General features: G+C 39.1%; 1 pseudogene; it reads left to right on the forward strand.

The window, feature by feature from the left end:
• Positions 1 to 9990: 9990 nt before the first annotated feature.
• On the forward strand, positions 9991 to 10106 carry LOC129411129 (5S ribosomal RNA; annotated as a pseudogene).
• Positions 10107 to 17119: the final 7013 nt, after the last annotated feature.

Raw genomic sequence — 17119 nt, forward strand, 5'->3', positions numbered from 1 at the left:
GGAGATGTAGACAGTGAATGAAACAGAACACAACTCTAGGTATGTTTTTGATGAACATTATAACATGGCTTAAAGCTCACAAGGACCTTTAAGTAAATATAAACTATAAACTAAATGAAACCAAACCGGAAATTCTAAATGTAAAAAATTAGCTGCAATAAACAACAGAATGTGTCATAGAAGTTCCTAATTCATATTTCTACAGCTCAAATCTGATCATAGTACGTAATAATAACAAAAAGCTTCCCAGTACTACAAACTAGAGGTCTGCATGGAACAGAATTTTTAGTCCCGCTCGCGCAAAGTATACTAATTTTCAGTCACTCTCCTGCCCGCATCTGTGATATTTTGTCCCGCTCCCGCCCTCAAATCTCGAAGATGGGGACGTTCGCTTTCTCAAGCTCTACCAAACACGGAGGAGCTGAAAGGAATTGTCTAAAACTGTGGTCCCTAACCTTTTTTGCACCACGGACCAGTTTTATATCAGACAATATTTCGCAGACTGGAATGAAATGAGTTGTGTGTGGGTGGAGGTGCGGTGGGCGGTCCGGTGGCATGATTAAGTCCTGGCTAAATCCTGTTTTAGTCCAGGTTTTATCCCAGTTTTTCTGGTTTAGTTCTAGTTTAGTTCTGGTTTAGTGCGCGATGTACGTGGGGGGGTTGGAGGCGGTCTGCGCAACGTATGGCAGGGGGACGATCTGCGTGGCATACATGTTAGTGTGCGGGTCTGCAGCTTATCATCTCACCCGCCCGCTCCCGCATTGTGCAGTCCCGCTCCCGCCCGCCATCCGCAATGAGTTTTCAAAATATGTCCCGCGCCACACTGCTTTGCGTCGGGTCCCACAGGAGTGCAGGGCTCTACTACAAACCCCCCACCCAAAAAAATAGTGTTCCATGTATCATCAAATGAATTATTATTATGTCATTATAGTTATTATTGTGACAGGCCTAAAGGTATTTCATTGTTATTTCAACACGTGTTCTTATTTAAAACTAAACTGTATTAGTAAGAAATTGCACTTAAGAAGTTAACTTGATATAAATATAAAAAGAAATTGACCAAATTACTTACAATACCAGTTGAAACTTGTAAAAAATATTGATATTGAAATGATCAGATTCAATTTCAGCTCATATGGATAGTCTTTTTTGCAGTGAAGGCGTTGCCATCTAGATTTCTTGTACCAAAAAACCTGTATTAATCCTTGTTTTGTAGATTTTAGTTAAAGATATTTTGCATTCCTTCCGACCAATGTGAAAAACTCCTATATCTTATGCCTTATCAGGTCGCCGTCTCCTGGAAAGTTAATTTAATTCAGCGGAAAATCTCACAATGTTATGCACACTTCGTTCTATATGCGTCTTGTATAAATGGTACGTTTTTGATAACAGAAATTTCATATGCCCGAATGCATAGCCTAGCCGCATTTCAATACCTCCCGTGTATTGCCTACCAGATCTGTTGCGCATTTAAAATAACTTGATACCAATCTGGCTGGGACCAATAATAAGAAACAGTATTATTTGTGCAATCATATTTTTCATGGAAATACCAAAGAGTTTGACTAGAGCTAAGTTTTCTATAGCCTGTAATTACTTGTTCGTGCGGCAGTGGTTTTACATAAAGCCCTTTTATGGGAAATCTAACACTGTTTAATATAAATATACAATAATGCAGGGTTCTTTCAATGGGAAAAAGTGGTATGTACTATCAAATCCAATAAGCATGAAGGGTCTGTAACTCAAACTCCAAGTAAGTAAAGTAAATAATAGCAATACATTTTACATTTAGTGCCAAAAAATTTACGTCTGTTTTTTTTTAATAGTGGTAGAGTTTTTATTCAGATTATTGGAAGACTAAAAAGGGTAAAGGTCCTATTATTAGTCTGTCTACACCTCCAAAGCTCAAAATGCTCCGTTCCACCTTGTGATGTCATGTAGTGCTGGTTTTCAAGTTAACATTTTTACCTTTTGTGTAGTAGAGATGGCTAATTCCAGGGCTGAAGCAATACAAATGATTCTAGTGAAGGTGTATGGAGTTTAAAAACAAAGTGGAGTGCTTCCTGTTTTACCACATGACATCACAAGGTGGAACAGTTTCAGTTTAAGAGCGTAAAATGGGCCCTTTAACCAGTCTCCACCTCTGCCTTGTCCACCTTTATAGTAAATTCTTCTTTGTAATTCTTATATTGATTTTAATGAGAAAACAAACTACCGTAAATTCCAAACTATAAGCTGCTACTTCTTTCTCACACTTTGAATCCTGTGGCCAATAAAGATGCGGTGAATGTATGGATGAATTCTTAGTTAGTCACATTGTCCATTCATATATATGGTCTATGGTTTGGCAACACACCGGATACATGCAGCCTGAGTGCAGAAAACACTGCTGTTTGTGCAGGTAACACATGGTAACAGCGATATTGTCAGAGCACTCAAACAGTTTATCTCCCTGTGATAAAATAAGTTATGATGTTAAATGAACATTAGTGAGGGGGATATGTCTTACCCGTTTGCGTAAATGATGACAAGAACTGTCTCAAACGTCAGTAGTCGGACATCCACTCATACCTGATTGATAAAACTAGCCCCGCCCCCAAGAGTCTGAAATCTGCTGAAATCCTCCAAGACACTGACATGATACAGACAGAAGAGAGACTCTTTCTGCAGGAGACATGCGCAGTAGAGTGCGGAGAGAGACGGGGGTGATGCGTCGAGGAAGATGCTTGTTTGATTGTGTTTTGAACAGTTATTTTGCGATTCACACACTCCTCATGGAAAACACACATAGAAATGCAGATGATGCAGATTTTAAGTTAATGACAATTGATGTGACTGTGGAAGAAGGAAACAGAGATGCTGCATGTGAGCTCGACATCAATGAGTCGATGGTGAAAATTTGGCGACGGCAGTGCGATGAACTGACTCAATGCAAAAAGACAACAAAAGCTTTCAAAGGCAATAAAATCAGACGGCCTGAACTTGAAAACGTTCTTGAAGACGTGGACACCTGTGGCTTATATTCAGGTGCGACCTATATATGTACAATTTAAAAATTTGTTAAAATTTAGTTGATGCAGCTCATATTCCAGAATTTACGGTAATTTGCAGTTCATTTTGAAAAAAAGTCTTATTGAACAAAATGCACAGTTCATATTTACAATAAGTGAAAGGGTCCAATTGGAATTCATAGAATAGTTCTTTTAGTATCATTTTTATTCAATATTTTTACTTCACTTTGTCACTAATGTAATGCCATTTTGAAACTTGGAGGCCCAGTGTAACTTCAGAATTAACCCAATAGTGTTGATTGTTTGAGTATTTGGGTTATTGGGTTGGTTATTTGACTTTTCTTTATCTTTAAGGATAACTGGACTTAAACCAAACTATGCACATTTTGCTTTGTTTTGCCAGCTCAGGTTCTCTTCCTGTCAGAAAAACAGGACCCAATCCAAATATATACGTTTGTGTGCCCATAGGAAAATCCTGTTTATTGTTCTAGTGATATTGTCCACGATGTTTCTCTATGCAAGACCAAAATGTATGTAAAAAATACCTTTGTTTCTGTGTACCAATAGGATCCAGTTTACGGACTATGTAATACACTGCAAAAAGATATATCTAGGTAAATTGAAATGACTCAAATTAATAACATTGACTTTTTTTGAGTAGATTCAACAACAATTTTGACATTTGACAAGTAAAATGATCTACCAGTGTTTTTTTTCTTATTTTAATCAACACTACATTTTCTTTGTTACTTTAAGTGCATAGAGTTTTTGTTGACATTCTGTAACTTTTAGGTTGCGGGTCTCAACTTTTTGTTTCTATGGAAATGTAGTGCTCTGCTTGGAATATTTCACAATGTGGCATTAAACAGAGCTATGTTATGTTGTTGTTGTTTTTTTCAGTTGCAGGTGGTTTTATAACTCAAATATACTTACAAAAACAGGCATTTAGCTGAACGGGGAGCGGGGTCACCTCTCCACAGATCTGACCTGTAACCTGGCCTGGTTTGGTCTGAAGACAGAAAGGTTTAATGCCATACTGTGAAACTTTCCAGACAAAAGCAAGATCTTCATGGAGAAAAGCATTTGACAGACTCTACGAGAAAAGTTACACAATGCACATTTAAGTGTCAAGTGTTTAAGTGTTACGCAAGATATATTTTCATATTTTAACTAGATAAAGTCTTGTTCCATTGATAGATCATTTTATTTGTGAAATTTGCTCAGATCATGTTAAAACATCAAGTAATCTTAACTTGGCTAGATTTTTGCAGTGTACTAAGCATCTCAAGTTGGACCAAAGATCCCTCTATGCATTCTTGTGTGTTGTGTTGCAGATCTGTGCTCATCTTATTTCATGTGGACCTGTTTTACACTGCAAAAACCTGTTAAAATAACTTCAGTGTGCTGAGCTGAGTAACTGAGTAGCTTTGACTTCGATTTATTGAGTTCATATGATAAGATTATTCGCTTGGAGCAACATGGAATTATTTCATAGGACAAATATGCAATCCATTTATTTAAAACCAGTGGTGGAACGTTATTAAGTAAAAGTAGCAAAATACTGTTCGGAGGGGTTTATTTTGAACTCAGAGTTGTGGTTTGAGCAAAAAAAAAAAAATGCAAATAAAAACAGCTACAAATAAAACGACTGATAATGTGTTTCTGGAAACAAAATTCAGCACAATTTCATACATTTGAAGCTTTACCAGATCTCAAAATCTGCCAAAATACTTTTACTTTTTACTCTTTAAGTACATTTTTAAACAACAATCAACACTTTTATTTAAGAAGAATTTTCATGTGATACTTTTACTTTTACTGGAGTGTTGTTTTGCTCCAACTTTTACTTAAGTAACAAGATTGAGTACTTCTTCCACCACAGTTTGAAGCCATTTTTATTTTTATTTTTTAAGAATTGTCTGGCAAATAAACACCAAGTAACTGTAATAAATGCTGTAAAACCCGAGCAAAAAAGTATAAATAAGTCAAAATTGCTCAAAACAAGGTATAAAAAAAAAAAAAAATTAAATAGTTTAAATTCCTTCAAGTATTTCTTCTTTTTTCCCTTTTTGCAGTGTGTATATCCTTATTTAAAGTTGGACATGTTTTAGGGCTGGCCACCTGTCCGTAGTTAGCATTAGTTGAGTTGTTTTTGTTAGCCTGTAGTCCACTATATGTCGCTGTGTTTACATTAGTCTATGTTAAGTCCGTTTGAATCGCTGAATCCTGGAAGTGGCATTCAGACCCTGTAAAACTGAATAAACAATGTGAAATACAGGCTCGACTGGGTTTATGTGACTCTTATTAAATGTGGCATGAAACAACTTTGTACAAATATAAAGTCATAAAAACGTCTGGATGAATACATCACGTTACATAATACGAAGCAGCGGTTCCCAAATGGAGGGCGGGGGCTCGAAGTGGGTCAGAGGTGAATGTTGTACGGTCTTTAGTGAATTTTAAGGTAAATGGACTGTTTTATTAAAAGAAAACATGTGTAATATTCTCCGTGTATTAAGGGTTTATGATTCGGAAATGGCTGGTGATGTGACGTTTGTGAATGAGTCGGCTCTTTTGAACGGTTTCCTTAAGGTGAACTGTTGGGACCGGACCTCATTTTTTTTCAAAGAATCAGATCTTTTTGTTTCTGATTTGTCACATTTTTACCATAGACTGTATCTATGAATGGACATATCCAACCTGTTCGCCACCAAGTTTCACACTGACTCTGTTTCTAATTGATTTTACATTGAAAAACTGTGGTGATCTTAAAATATTCATAGTAACCCACTCTCTTGGTGTTTTTATTTTGCAGTTTTTTCCGTAAATAAATTCCTATTCCTAATATAACGCAATATCACCGCTAGCCTCCTTGAGCTTCATCTGACTGGAGCCGAACACTATGGTTGACCCCACTCTTAGTCCATTTTTTATACAGTCTATGATTTTTACACTGAACCAACACAAGAATCAACACAGAACACAGGCAGCACAAGTGAGAGCTTCATGCATGAAAAAATTATATGATATTTGGCATCAAAATAACAGTTACTTTTTTTAATTACCATATTTTTTGGACCATAAGTCACACCAGCCAAAAAATGCGTAATGAAGAAGAAAAAAAACATGTATAAGTCGCACTTTTGGCGGTAAATTTATTTTATAAAATCAGAAACCCTGCTTAGACTGCTGCCCCTGCGACCTGGAACCAGATAAGTGGAAGAAAATGGACGGATGGATGAAGTCAGAGACCAACAATAGACATTTGATCTTGAAATGTAAGTTCTAGTAATAACAATAGAACAGAGAACAACAGACTGTTAACGTTACATATGAACAGTTCTTCAGATAACTATAACATAAACAACAGAACAGAACAAGTTTACCAAACTCTCCATCTCACTCCAAATCACTAAATCCATTCAATTCTTCATCCTCTGTGTCACTTCCGAACAACTCTACGACGTCCAGAGGTAAACGGAAACGGTAAAGACTCAGCATCAGTTCCAGTTAGAATTATTCCGGCCTTTCTGAATCCCGACAGGATGGTTTTGGTTGTCACTGAAGCCACTTAAATTTTAAATTGTCAGTGGTACAGAAGTAATGGTGCGATCGACTGACATGATACAGACAGACCAGTGGCTCTTTCTGCAGGAGACATGCGCAGTAGAGTGAAGTGACAGTGGTACAGGAGTAATAGTAGTAGCAGATACTGACACCTCTCGCGACTGTGAGTGTGAAAATTTTAATATATAAGTTGCACCACACAGGAATATAAATCGCAGGAAACACCTAAACCATGAAAAAGAGTGTGACTTATAGTCCAAAAAAATACGGTATTCATTGTGTTGCATATTGTTTAGATTATGTGTAATTTCAAAGGGTAAACACACTCCCACTCTCAGTCTGAACCATTTTAAACACACCTGAGTCTTGGTCATTTCTCTCTCTTAGTTTGTAGATAAACTGTTTTCTCACATTAGACTCTGTCACATAAATACATTTACAAAGAGACTCTTTGATGTGAACTCATCCAAAAGATTCGGATCCCACAAGAGCCGAAAGTCCCAAATATGTGTGCAAATATGAAGCTTTTTTATTTTATTTTCAAGAACGATATTGATACTTTTGGTCTTAATACAAACTAATGATAGAAGAAAACTGATAATATATGACAAAACTGATCCAAATATTATACTTTAGTTTCAAATATGTATTTTTTTTTTTTTTTTACATTCATGCATGCTCCTGGAACCTACTACACATGCATATTTTGGGCATTTTCATCCCCAGACCTGAAAACGTACTGTTCCACTTTGTGACCAGTGCTGGGAAGGTTACTTTTAAAATGTATTCCCCTACAGATTACAGATTACAGACCCCAAAATGTAGTCTGTAACATAATCCATTAAATTACTTAAAGTGAGTAACGTAATCTGAATACTTTGGATTACTTGGGTTGCTGTAGAGAAGCAAAGACGAGGATATCTTCACGTAAGATGTTTTGTCTGCTGAAAGAAAATAAAAATCCTAGACTTTACTGAACCAAATTAAAAGTATTATTGACAGGAGACGAGGAGACACAGTCTGCACAGCATGATTTAGTCCTGTTAAATCCTGTTTTAGACCTGGTTTAGACCTGGTTTTAGTCCTATTTTAGTCCTGGTTTAGTCCCAGTTTAGACCTAGTTTTAGACCTGGTTTAGTCCTGGTTTTAGTCCTGGTTTGGAATTGGTTTAGCCCTGGTTTAGGTCCTGGTTTAGTCTTGGTTTTAGTCCTGGTTTAGTCCTTTAGACCTGGTTTAGTCCTGGTTTTAGTCCTGGTTTGGAATTGGTTTAGCCCTGGTTTAGGTCCTGGTTTAGTCTTGGTTTTAGTCCTGGTTTAGTCCTGGTTTTAGTCCTGAGTTGGAACTGGTTTAGTCTTGGTTTTAGTCCTGGTTTAGACCTGGTTTTAGTCCTGGTTTAGTCCTGGTTTTAGTCCTGGTTTCGAACTGGTTTAGTCCTGGTTTAGTCTTGGTTTAGTTCTGGTTTTGGTCCTGGTTTAGTCCTGGTTTAGTCCTGGTTTAGTCCTGGTTTAGTCCTAGTTTAGACCTAGTTTAGTCCTGGTTTTACCTGGTTTTAGTCCTTGTTTTAGTCCTGGTTTTAGTCCTGGTTTTAGTCCTGGTTTAGTCCTGGTTTTAGTCCTGGTTTAGTCCTGGTTTTAGTCCTGGTTTAGACCTGGTTTAGTCCTGGTTTTAGTCCTGGTTTAGTCTGGTTTTCTTTTAGACCTGGTTTTAGTCCTGGTTTAGTCCTGGTTTTAGTCCTTGTTTAGTCCTGGTTTAGACCTGGTTTTAGTCCTGGTTTAGACCTGGTTTAGACCTGGTTTAGACCTGGTTTTAGTCCTGGTTTAGTCCTGGTTTAGTGCCGGTTTAGATCTGGTTTTTGTCCTGGTTTAGTCCTGGTTTAGACCTGGTTTAGTCCTGGTTTAGTCCTGGTTTAGTCCTGGTTTGGACCTGGTTTTGTCCTGGTTTAGACCTGGTTTTAGTCCTGGTTTAGTCCTGTTTTAGACCTGGTTTGGACCTGATTTAGTGTCCGGCAATGAGTGGAATTACCGGGGGTAAAAAAAATGTAAAAACAGGAAAAATGCCGCTATGTAATCCATTTACTTCAACAAAGTAACTGTAATCCAGTTAACACTGATTAAAACAATAACTGTAACCGAATGCAGTTACTCATAATTTATACTCTGGTACATGTAATCTGTTACTCCCAATACATCACTGGGTGGAAATCTGGTAAATGCTCCTCCATGTTTTTCAAGTTCACCTACTGTCATCAAACTCTTTGCAACTCAGATTTTCAGTGTCAGAATGGTCAGGTATTGTTTTTAGTCTTATTTAGATTTGGTTTTAATTATTTAACTCAAATTTCCCAGGTTTTTGGCCGTGACTCTGACTGGTTTGTTGGGTCACAATAGAAAAATCAGACATACAATTGGATCTGAGGGTTTGCAAAGAAAATATTTAAAGTAGAAATTTAATCTTGCTGTAATATACTAAACAGTTTGGATTTGTTATTTTGCGGCGTCTCCTGCAAAATAACAGAGAGAGTGGTAGAAACGAGGGCACCGAAGAAAACAACAACTGCTCCAAGGTTTAATGTGAGTGTTTTTAAAGATGTGCCAAAGTCTTAAGAGGAATGTGAGTTCATGCCAGTGCAGCAGAAGAGAGAGGAAGAGGAGGGGGAGAGGAGAGGAGAGAGGGAGAGGAGGGGGGGTCAAGAAGAGGGAGGAGAGGAGGGACAAAAGCAGGATGGGAGGGGAGGGATGGAGAGAATCCGCAAAGGTGAAGCTAAACTAAGTATAAAATAAATACACAGTTTGTGGCATTTTGGAGTACATTTTTAAACTTGTACTTTGACACTTTGAGTACAGTTCCAATTGCAATCTTTGGCTGGAGCTCAAAGTATGAATCAGTTTGTAAATAGTGAAAAAGATGAATCTAAATGCTACTAGAACTGCATACAAAGCAACTTGAGCAGCGTTTTCCATTAATACTTTACTTATACTTAACTCAAGTACAAATTTGGCAGCGGTAGGTAGCCATGTACAGGATTCCCACGGACATGGAAATCCTGGAAAAGTCATGGAAATTTAAAATGTCATTTTCCAGGCCTGGAAAAGTCATAGAATTTTATAAATCCAATGAAAGTTTTGGAAAAGTCATGGAATTTTAGTATCTTTTTCAAGCAACTACAGTGTTCTGTAAAGTTCTCAATAAATAAATGCACTGACAGTATTTTAAATGTTAAAAACTATAATCCCAAACCATAAGGTGAGTGGAAATGATTAACATTTCATATTTAGCCCTAAAATTCTGAACATTTCTATACATGTAGGTGCCGTAAAGTCATACTAAATTTACTTTAGGTCATGAAAAAGTCATGAAAAAATTTTGAAATGTTGTCAGTGAAAAGAGTGGGAACCCTGCATGTAGCTGTAGTAGCAGTGGTCATACCAGTTTGTCAAAGCTTGATCCCGTCAGATCAGAAGCTAAGCAAGGCCGGGCCTGGTTAGTACTGGGATGGGAGACCACTGGGAAAATCAGGTGCCACAGTGAGGGGTCAGTCACAAAACTGTCATTGTGTCCATAGGCAAGGCACGGTGCGTGTGTGTGAGTGTTGGTGGTGGTCAGAGGGACCGATGGCGCCGATTTGCTTGGCAGCTTCAGTTCGTCTGCTCCAGGGCAGCTGAGGCTACAATAGTAGCTACCACCACCATAGTAGCTAGTGGAGTGACTGAATAATGCTCTGTAAAACATATTTGTGACAAAATGTCTATATAAATAAAAAAAACATACTTACTAAACTGTACTTTTACTTGAGTACAGATTCTCTCATGCCTAAAAAAATCTTGCCCCACCCTTATTCTCTGAACCAGATTCAAGACCAAATTCTCTGTATCTATGTGTCGAGTGGAACCAGCACACTCCCTGAATGCTCGTGAGTTCATCTGCAAAATAAAAGCACAGTTAGAAGTTTGTGTTATACACTTATGTGCATTCACTAAACCAGGACTAGAACAGAACCAAACCAGGTCTACGTCAGGACTCAACATGGACTCAACCCAGAACCAAACTGTGTTTAAATCCATGAGTGTCCAGTGCTCCACCTGCATCTGTCTCCAAAAGTCCTTGTCCTCCATTGCCCAAACCCTGTCTGTCTCTCTCCACATCCAACCAATCACTGATTAGAATTCCACATATCGTCGCCTTCCCCGTCCACTGTGAATATTTCTATTTCATACATTGATAATCTCATGTCCTCTCCGGGCCACCGTAGGGACTCCTCAGACATCTGCCACTATTTTTAACAGAAGTCACGCTCCAGCCCTTTAGCCTTCCCTCTCTCGCTCTCTCCTCTGCCATCTCTTCATCTCTCTCTTCCCTCCTTCTCTCTCTTTCTCGCTCTCTCCCTCCCTCTCCCCTCTCTTCCTCTCTTTCCCGCTCTTCTCCTTCTCTTTGTCTCTCTCCTCCTCTCTCCTCCTCCTCTATTTCTATTGTCTCTCTCCTCTTCCCTTTCTCTCTCCCTCCCTCACATCTCTCTCTCCCTCTTTTCTCAGTCTTTCTCTTCTTCCCTCTCTTTCTCATTCCCTATCTCTGACTCCTGTCCTCCTCTCTGTCTCTCCTCCTCTCCTTTGTCTCTCTCCCCCTTCCCTCTCTCCCTCCCTGTCCCTCTCTCTTTTTCTCTCTCTCTTCCTCTCCTCTTCTCTCTCTTTCTCTTTCCCCATCTCCGGCTACCGTCCTTCTCTCTGTCTCTCTTACCCTCTCTCTCCTCCCCCTCTCTTTCTATCTTCTCTCTCCCATTCCCTCGCTCTTTCTCTCTGCCTTTTCCCACCCCACCTCTCTCTCTCTCCCTCTTTTTTCTCTCTGTCTTCCTCTCTTCCTCCCTCTCTTTCCCTATCTCCGACTCCTGTGCTTCTCTGTCTGTCTCTCTCACCCTCTCTCTGTACTCCCCCTTCCCTCTCTCTCGCTCTCTCTTTCCCTCCCTCTCCCCCTACTTCTCCCTCACCTCTCTCTCTCCCTCTTTTTTTCTCTCTCTCTCTCTATTCCTCTCTTCTTCCCTCTCTTTCGCTTTCCCTATCTCCAACTCCTGTCCTTCTCTTTGTCTCTCTCACCCCCTCTCTCTCCTCCACCTTTCATTCTATCTTCTCTCTCCCCTTCCTTCCCTCTCTCTCTCTCTCCCCCTCTTATTTCCTCTCTCTCCCTACTTCTCTCTCTTCTTTCTCTGCCCCCCTCTCCCATCTTCCTCTATTTTCTATTATCTCTCTCCCCTTCTCTCTCTCTCTCATTTCTTCTCTTTCCCTATCTCTGACTCCTGTCCTTCTCTCTGTCTACCTCTCTCTTTCTCATCCTCTCTTTCTACCTTCTCTCTCACCTCTCCCTCCACCCCTCTTTTTTTCCTCTCTCTCTCTCCCTATTTCTCTCTCCCTTTCTTTCTCTTTCCCCTCTCCGACCACAAATTTGACGAATCAAAAATCACTCCTCTCCCATAAATTTCCCATGCACAAAGCTCACCGACACTGGGGACAAGTGGCTATTGAATATTAACCATGAAATTACAAAGGCTGCATTCTAATGGAGGTGATGAGGTCAGCTGTCGCCATGGAAATCATAAATTAATACCCCTGACATGAGACTTACCCTTGGTCCAATGCAAACTGTTCCTTTGCCTTCACTAAAGTCAGCCTAGGAAATACTATTTATTATTAATACTAGGTCAAATGAATGGCACAACACAGTGGAGCGCTACAATATGGCTTTTGTGATGTGTGTATTGTACTAAATGACGTACGGCGTAACCTTCATATGTACCTACACTTAGTCTGGTATAATTGTCCCATGCTTTCTACTCCAGCTGCCCTCACATACACGCAAGACATCTGAAAAGAAAAAAAGGCGAAAGAGTTTGTGACGTTGAAATGACAAAAAATGTAATATCAAAAGTCCAACGTCAACTTTGGTGGTGGTTTTGAATGGGTCATTTTAAACTATTCCAACTATTAGAATGTAAAACTCTTAAAATCATATTATTCTGGAAAATAAAACTGAAGAATGAAATAAGTACAGAGGAGTTTGTGTGTGTCTGTAACGGTGAAAATTCAAATTTTTACAGTTTTTTCGGACTATAAGTCACACTTTTTTCCATGGTTTGGGTGTTTCCTGCGACTTATACTCCGGTGCGACTTCTATATTAAAATTTTCAGACTGAGAGCCTTAAGAGGCTCTAGGCTTCTGTATCAGTTTTCTGCACATGTCTCCTGCAGAAAAAGCCAGTCCTGCTGCATTTAGTGAAATATGCAGCAGAAAACAGTAATCGAGCAACAGAAAGAAATTTTGGAGTGAGAGAGAAACTTGTGAGGGACTGGCAGAAAGCGGGAATGGAGAACACAGCTTCACGGCAACCGGGGGGGTATGCACCGTGCAACTTTCCTGGAAGACATTGGATGATAAAGCATGGACTCCAGTGACATCCTGAAGTTGCACGGAGTTGCTCAGAAGTGACATAGAGAATGAAGAATTTAATTGATTCAATGATTTTACTGATTTGGAGTGAGATGGAGAGTTTGGTAAACTTGTTATGTTATGATGTTTATGATATAGTTATCTGAAGAACTGTTCATATGTTATGTTAACATATTTACGACTATTCAGCCTGTTGTTCTCTGTTCTATTGTTGTTACTACAACTTGTCTTTCAAGATGAAATGTCGGTTCTTGGTACCTGATTTTATAAAATAAATTTCCCCCAAAAAGTGCGACTTATAGTCCAAGGCGACTTATATATGTTTTTTTCTTTTTCATTACGCATATTTGGCTGGTGCAACTTATACTCCGGAGTGACTTATAATCCAAAAATACGGTAGTTGAATTCTATGTGTGTGATAAGGTGTATGCTCCATTGTCACTGTTGATGCCGGAGAAAAACAACAAAGAGTTTGTGACTTTGGGATGACAAAGAATGAAAAATCAAAAGTCCAATGTGAAATTTAGTGGTGGTTTTCAATGGGTCACTTTAAACTGGTCCAACTATTCAGATAAAATGTAATACTCAAACTTAAAATCTGAGAAATAAATATGGTTTGAAATATGACATCTTGAAAAAGTTATTAAAGATGACTCAAACCTGCATGAATCACTCTTTGGTAAAGGTTCATTCTGTCTTCCAGATATAAACTTAGAATTAACAATACTTTTAGTCAGACAGTAGAGTTTGTAGATAGTTGCATTCCGTGTGTGATAAGGTGTGTGCTCCCTCCTCACGGTTGATGTTCCTTGGACCTCACTTACAGATCAACTCCTGCATGAATCACTCCGAATGCAACTTCAAGAGGGTAAATGAGAAGCGAAAACAACTATAATATGGTTCAAAGTTCTGAAAGGTATAATTGTCCCATGCTTTCTACTCCAGCTGCCTCGCGTGCTTTCACATACACGCAAGACATCTGAAAAGAGAAAACGGCAAAATGTTTGTGACTTTGGGATGACAGAGAATGAAAAATCAAAAGTTCCACGTCAACTTTGGTGGTGGTTTGAATGGGTCACTTTAAACTATTATAGCTATTCAGATAAAATGTATTATTATTCTGCTAATTTTGTTGTGGTGGGACGTCATTCAATGCTATGTGTCCTTTTGAAACATATTTAACCACCAACCAACATGATGAGAAAATGAAAAGGTGAATAGAAAGTGTCATCAGTGCTCATTGTGATTTGAAGAATTTAAAGGTGCGATGTACATCTAGTTGGCAAATAGCTTTAAATGTATAACATTTATTCAATTAAAATCATTTCAACTGCTAAAAAACATTCTTACTGTGAGCGGGCTTGCCTATTCATGGATCCGGACTGTAACTTGGCCTGACTGTGTTACCTGCTTTTGTCAGTGGAGATAGATAGGTTCAATGCCATACAGCAGAATATTCCAGACAATGCAGAAATATCTCCGTGGAGACAAGATAGCAGATTTAATCCCAGTGTTTAGTGCTTTAATATCAGTACTGATAACAGGATTTTTTTAAACAATAAAACTGTCAGATCTTAAAAAGTGTCCCTATAGAGGCTTTGCACCGTCACGTGTCCCCCATGGCAACGGTACCTACGCTGCCATGACACTGGGCACGCTATGTCACTGACTTCAGTAGCATCGGAGAAACATGGGCAGGTTTTGTTGTGTATTTGGTTGTTCTAGATGCTCTGAAAGGGATAAAATGATTCGTTTCTTCACTGGTACTATGGAGATTACTCATCAGGAGCTCAAACAAGGGAATTATCAAAAAAAAGTGGATTATAGCTAGCAAAAATAAACCGCAAAGAGATTTCCAATGGTACCATCGAGACACCAGAAGTTTCATCAAGGTATTTGCTTTTTAAATTGTTTCATAGCTTATTTAATGAAAGAATCACATTTACTGAACTAAAATTTATCCAGGAAAACTCGCAGTAGTTTACAATTCAACAAACCCACACTGGAGCCTATGATCAACATGGTGCACGAGGCAAAGAGTCTGTGAGCCGAACCTCGAAAGAATCGGCCATGAAAAGATCCTCGCGAACGTTAGAAAGATCCTCTCGCAAAAAGCAATTAATTCTAGAAGACATAGTTGTGGATAAGCAAGACAATAAAGAAAACATGGGTCCTATGACGAGTGACATGTTTATATGTGCGTTGGAAGATACAGTTTCTACTGCCACTCACACTGCAAATGTTTTCTTTTTAAATTTTAGTTCAGTAAATGTGCTTCTCTCATTAAATAAGCTATGAAACAATTTAAATAGCAAATACCTTGATGAAAGTGACGTGAGTGTGTCTTGATGGTACCATAAGAAATCTCTTCTCGGTTTATGTTCTCTAACCATAATTCCCGTCTTTTTTTCAATAATTCCCTTGTTTGAGCTCCTGATGAGTCATTTCCAGAGAAACAGTGAAGAAATGAATCATTTCTTCCCGTTCAGAGCGTCTAGAACAACCAAATACACAACAAAACCTGCCCATGTTCTCCGATGCTGCTGAAGTCAATGGCATAGCGTGCCCGGTGTCATGGCGACGTAGGTACCGTTGCCATGGGGGACATGTGACGGTGCAAAGCCTCTATTGTACCCATTCTTTTCCACTCATCGGACCCTCCGACTACCAGCATCACTCATGCACACAACACTTTCATGCTAGGCAATGTGGCACCTGATTTTCCCAGTGGTCTCCCATCCAAGTACTAACCAGGCCCGGCCCTGCTGAGCTTCTGCGATCTGATGGGATCAAGCTTTGACAAGCTGGTATAGCTTAGTGTATTCTGATTCCTGATCTAGAGAGAGAGAAATGAAATTGAGTGGAGGCACTAGGTGGCGCCAGCCTGTCTACCTGATTAGTGCAAAAACAAAGAATATTTTTACATGATATAGTTTCTGAGAAAAATTATGTTCACATCCATCATTTTATGTTTTAATCATTTTGATAGAACACAATAAAGTCACAATTGAATAGTGATTTGTAAAAACTATTTATTAAGAGCCTGAACAACCCAAAAGGCATTGAACATACTACCACTTACTACCATATGTCCACATATGTAGACACCAGGTGCTAGGAGGCTACACGTCATACGCCTTCACACATCATTTGGATAACTTCAGCACTCTGGAATCTCTAATGTCTACTGAACAAAACCTCTTAACTTCAAAACTACCACTACATGATATCACAAGGTGCAACAGAACATTTTGATCTTTTGAGATGCAGACAGACTAATAATAAATGATTACTCAAGCATATGTGAATGAAACAAAACAACTCCAAGCGTGTGTTGATGAGGTAACATTTTAACATGTCTAGAAGCTCTCAGGAGACTATTTGCATAATATAGGACCTTTAAAATTACACAAAACTGTTACTAATTTGTGCTTTAACCTCTGCCACAAACCCACTGACCCACTTTGCAATTACAGCCACGGTGAGATCAGCCCTAAAAAACCTTCCAAGTGTATTTCACAATGAATATTTTTGTCGTCATTATAATCTGGTTGCGGGTTTCTTGAGGTCGCAAGCACAAAGCGGGTGGTGTTTTGGAGGTGGGGGCTGGTGGAAGCTTTAATCCCTGGTTCAGAGCAGTTTGTGGAGGGGAGGGAGGAGGTAGCTCTGAGTCAGTCCGGTCTGTGCCAGTGGAGCTCTACAAAGGCTTTCTTCTCCTCCTGACTTGCACCAACAGAGGACGAGGGCCAGCGCAGGGATAATGAGAGATTATTGTTAATATTCAGTGAGTTAAAATAGTGTGTGTGTGTGTGTGTGTACCTTATGTGAACTGAAATAAAGATTGCATTAGTAATATTAAAGGGCTCATATGACTCTATTTTCTGATTTGTGTTATAGTGTTGTTTCCTCATCACAAACAGACCTGGGGATGTATTTTGGTTCTTCCCTCAAACTGAAAACACTCTGTTCCACCTTGTGATGTCATGTGGTAATACAGGAAGTGCTCAACTGTTTTTTGAACTCCCTACACCTTCATTAGAATTATTTGGATAATTTCAGCCATGGAATTGCCAATCTCTACCGAATGTAAGGTAAAAGGAGCTGTTAGT

The sequence above is a fragment of the Boleophthalmus pectinirostris genome, unplaced genomic scaffold (assembly GCF_026225935.1).
Source record: "Boleophthalmus pectinirostris isolate CB_2022bp ecotype Guang Dong unplaced genomic scaffold, ASM2622593v1 HiC_scaffold_3, whole genome shotgun sequence".
Taxonomy (NCBI): Eukaryota; Metazoa; Chordata; class Actinopteri; order Gobiiformes; family Gobiidae; genus Boleophthalmus; species Boleophthalmus pectinirostris.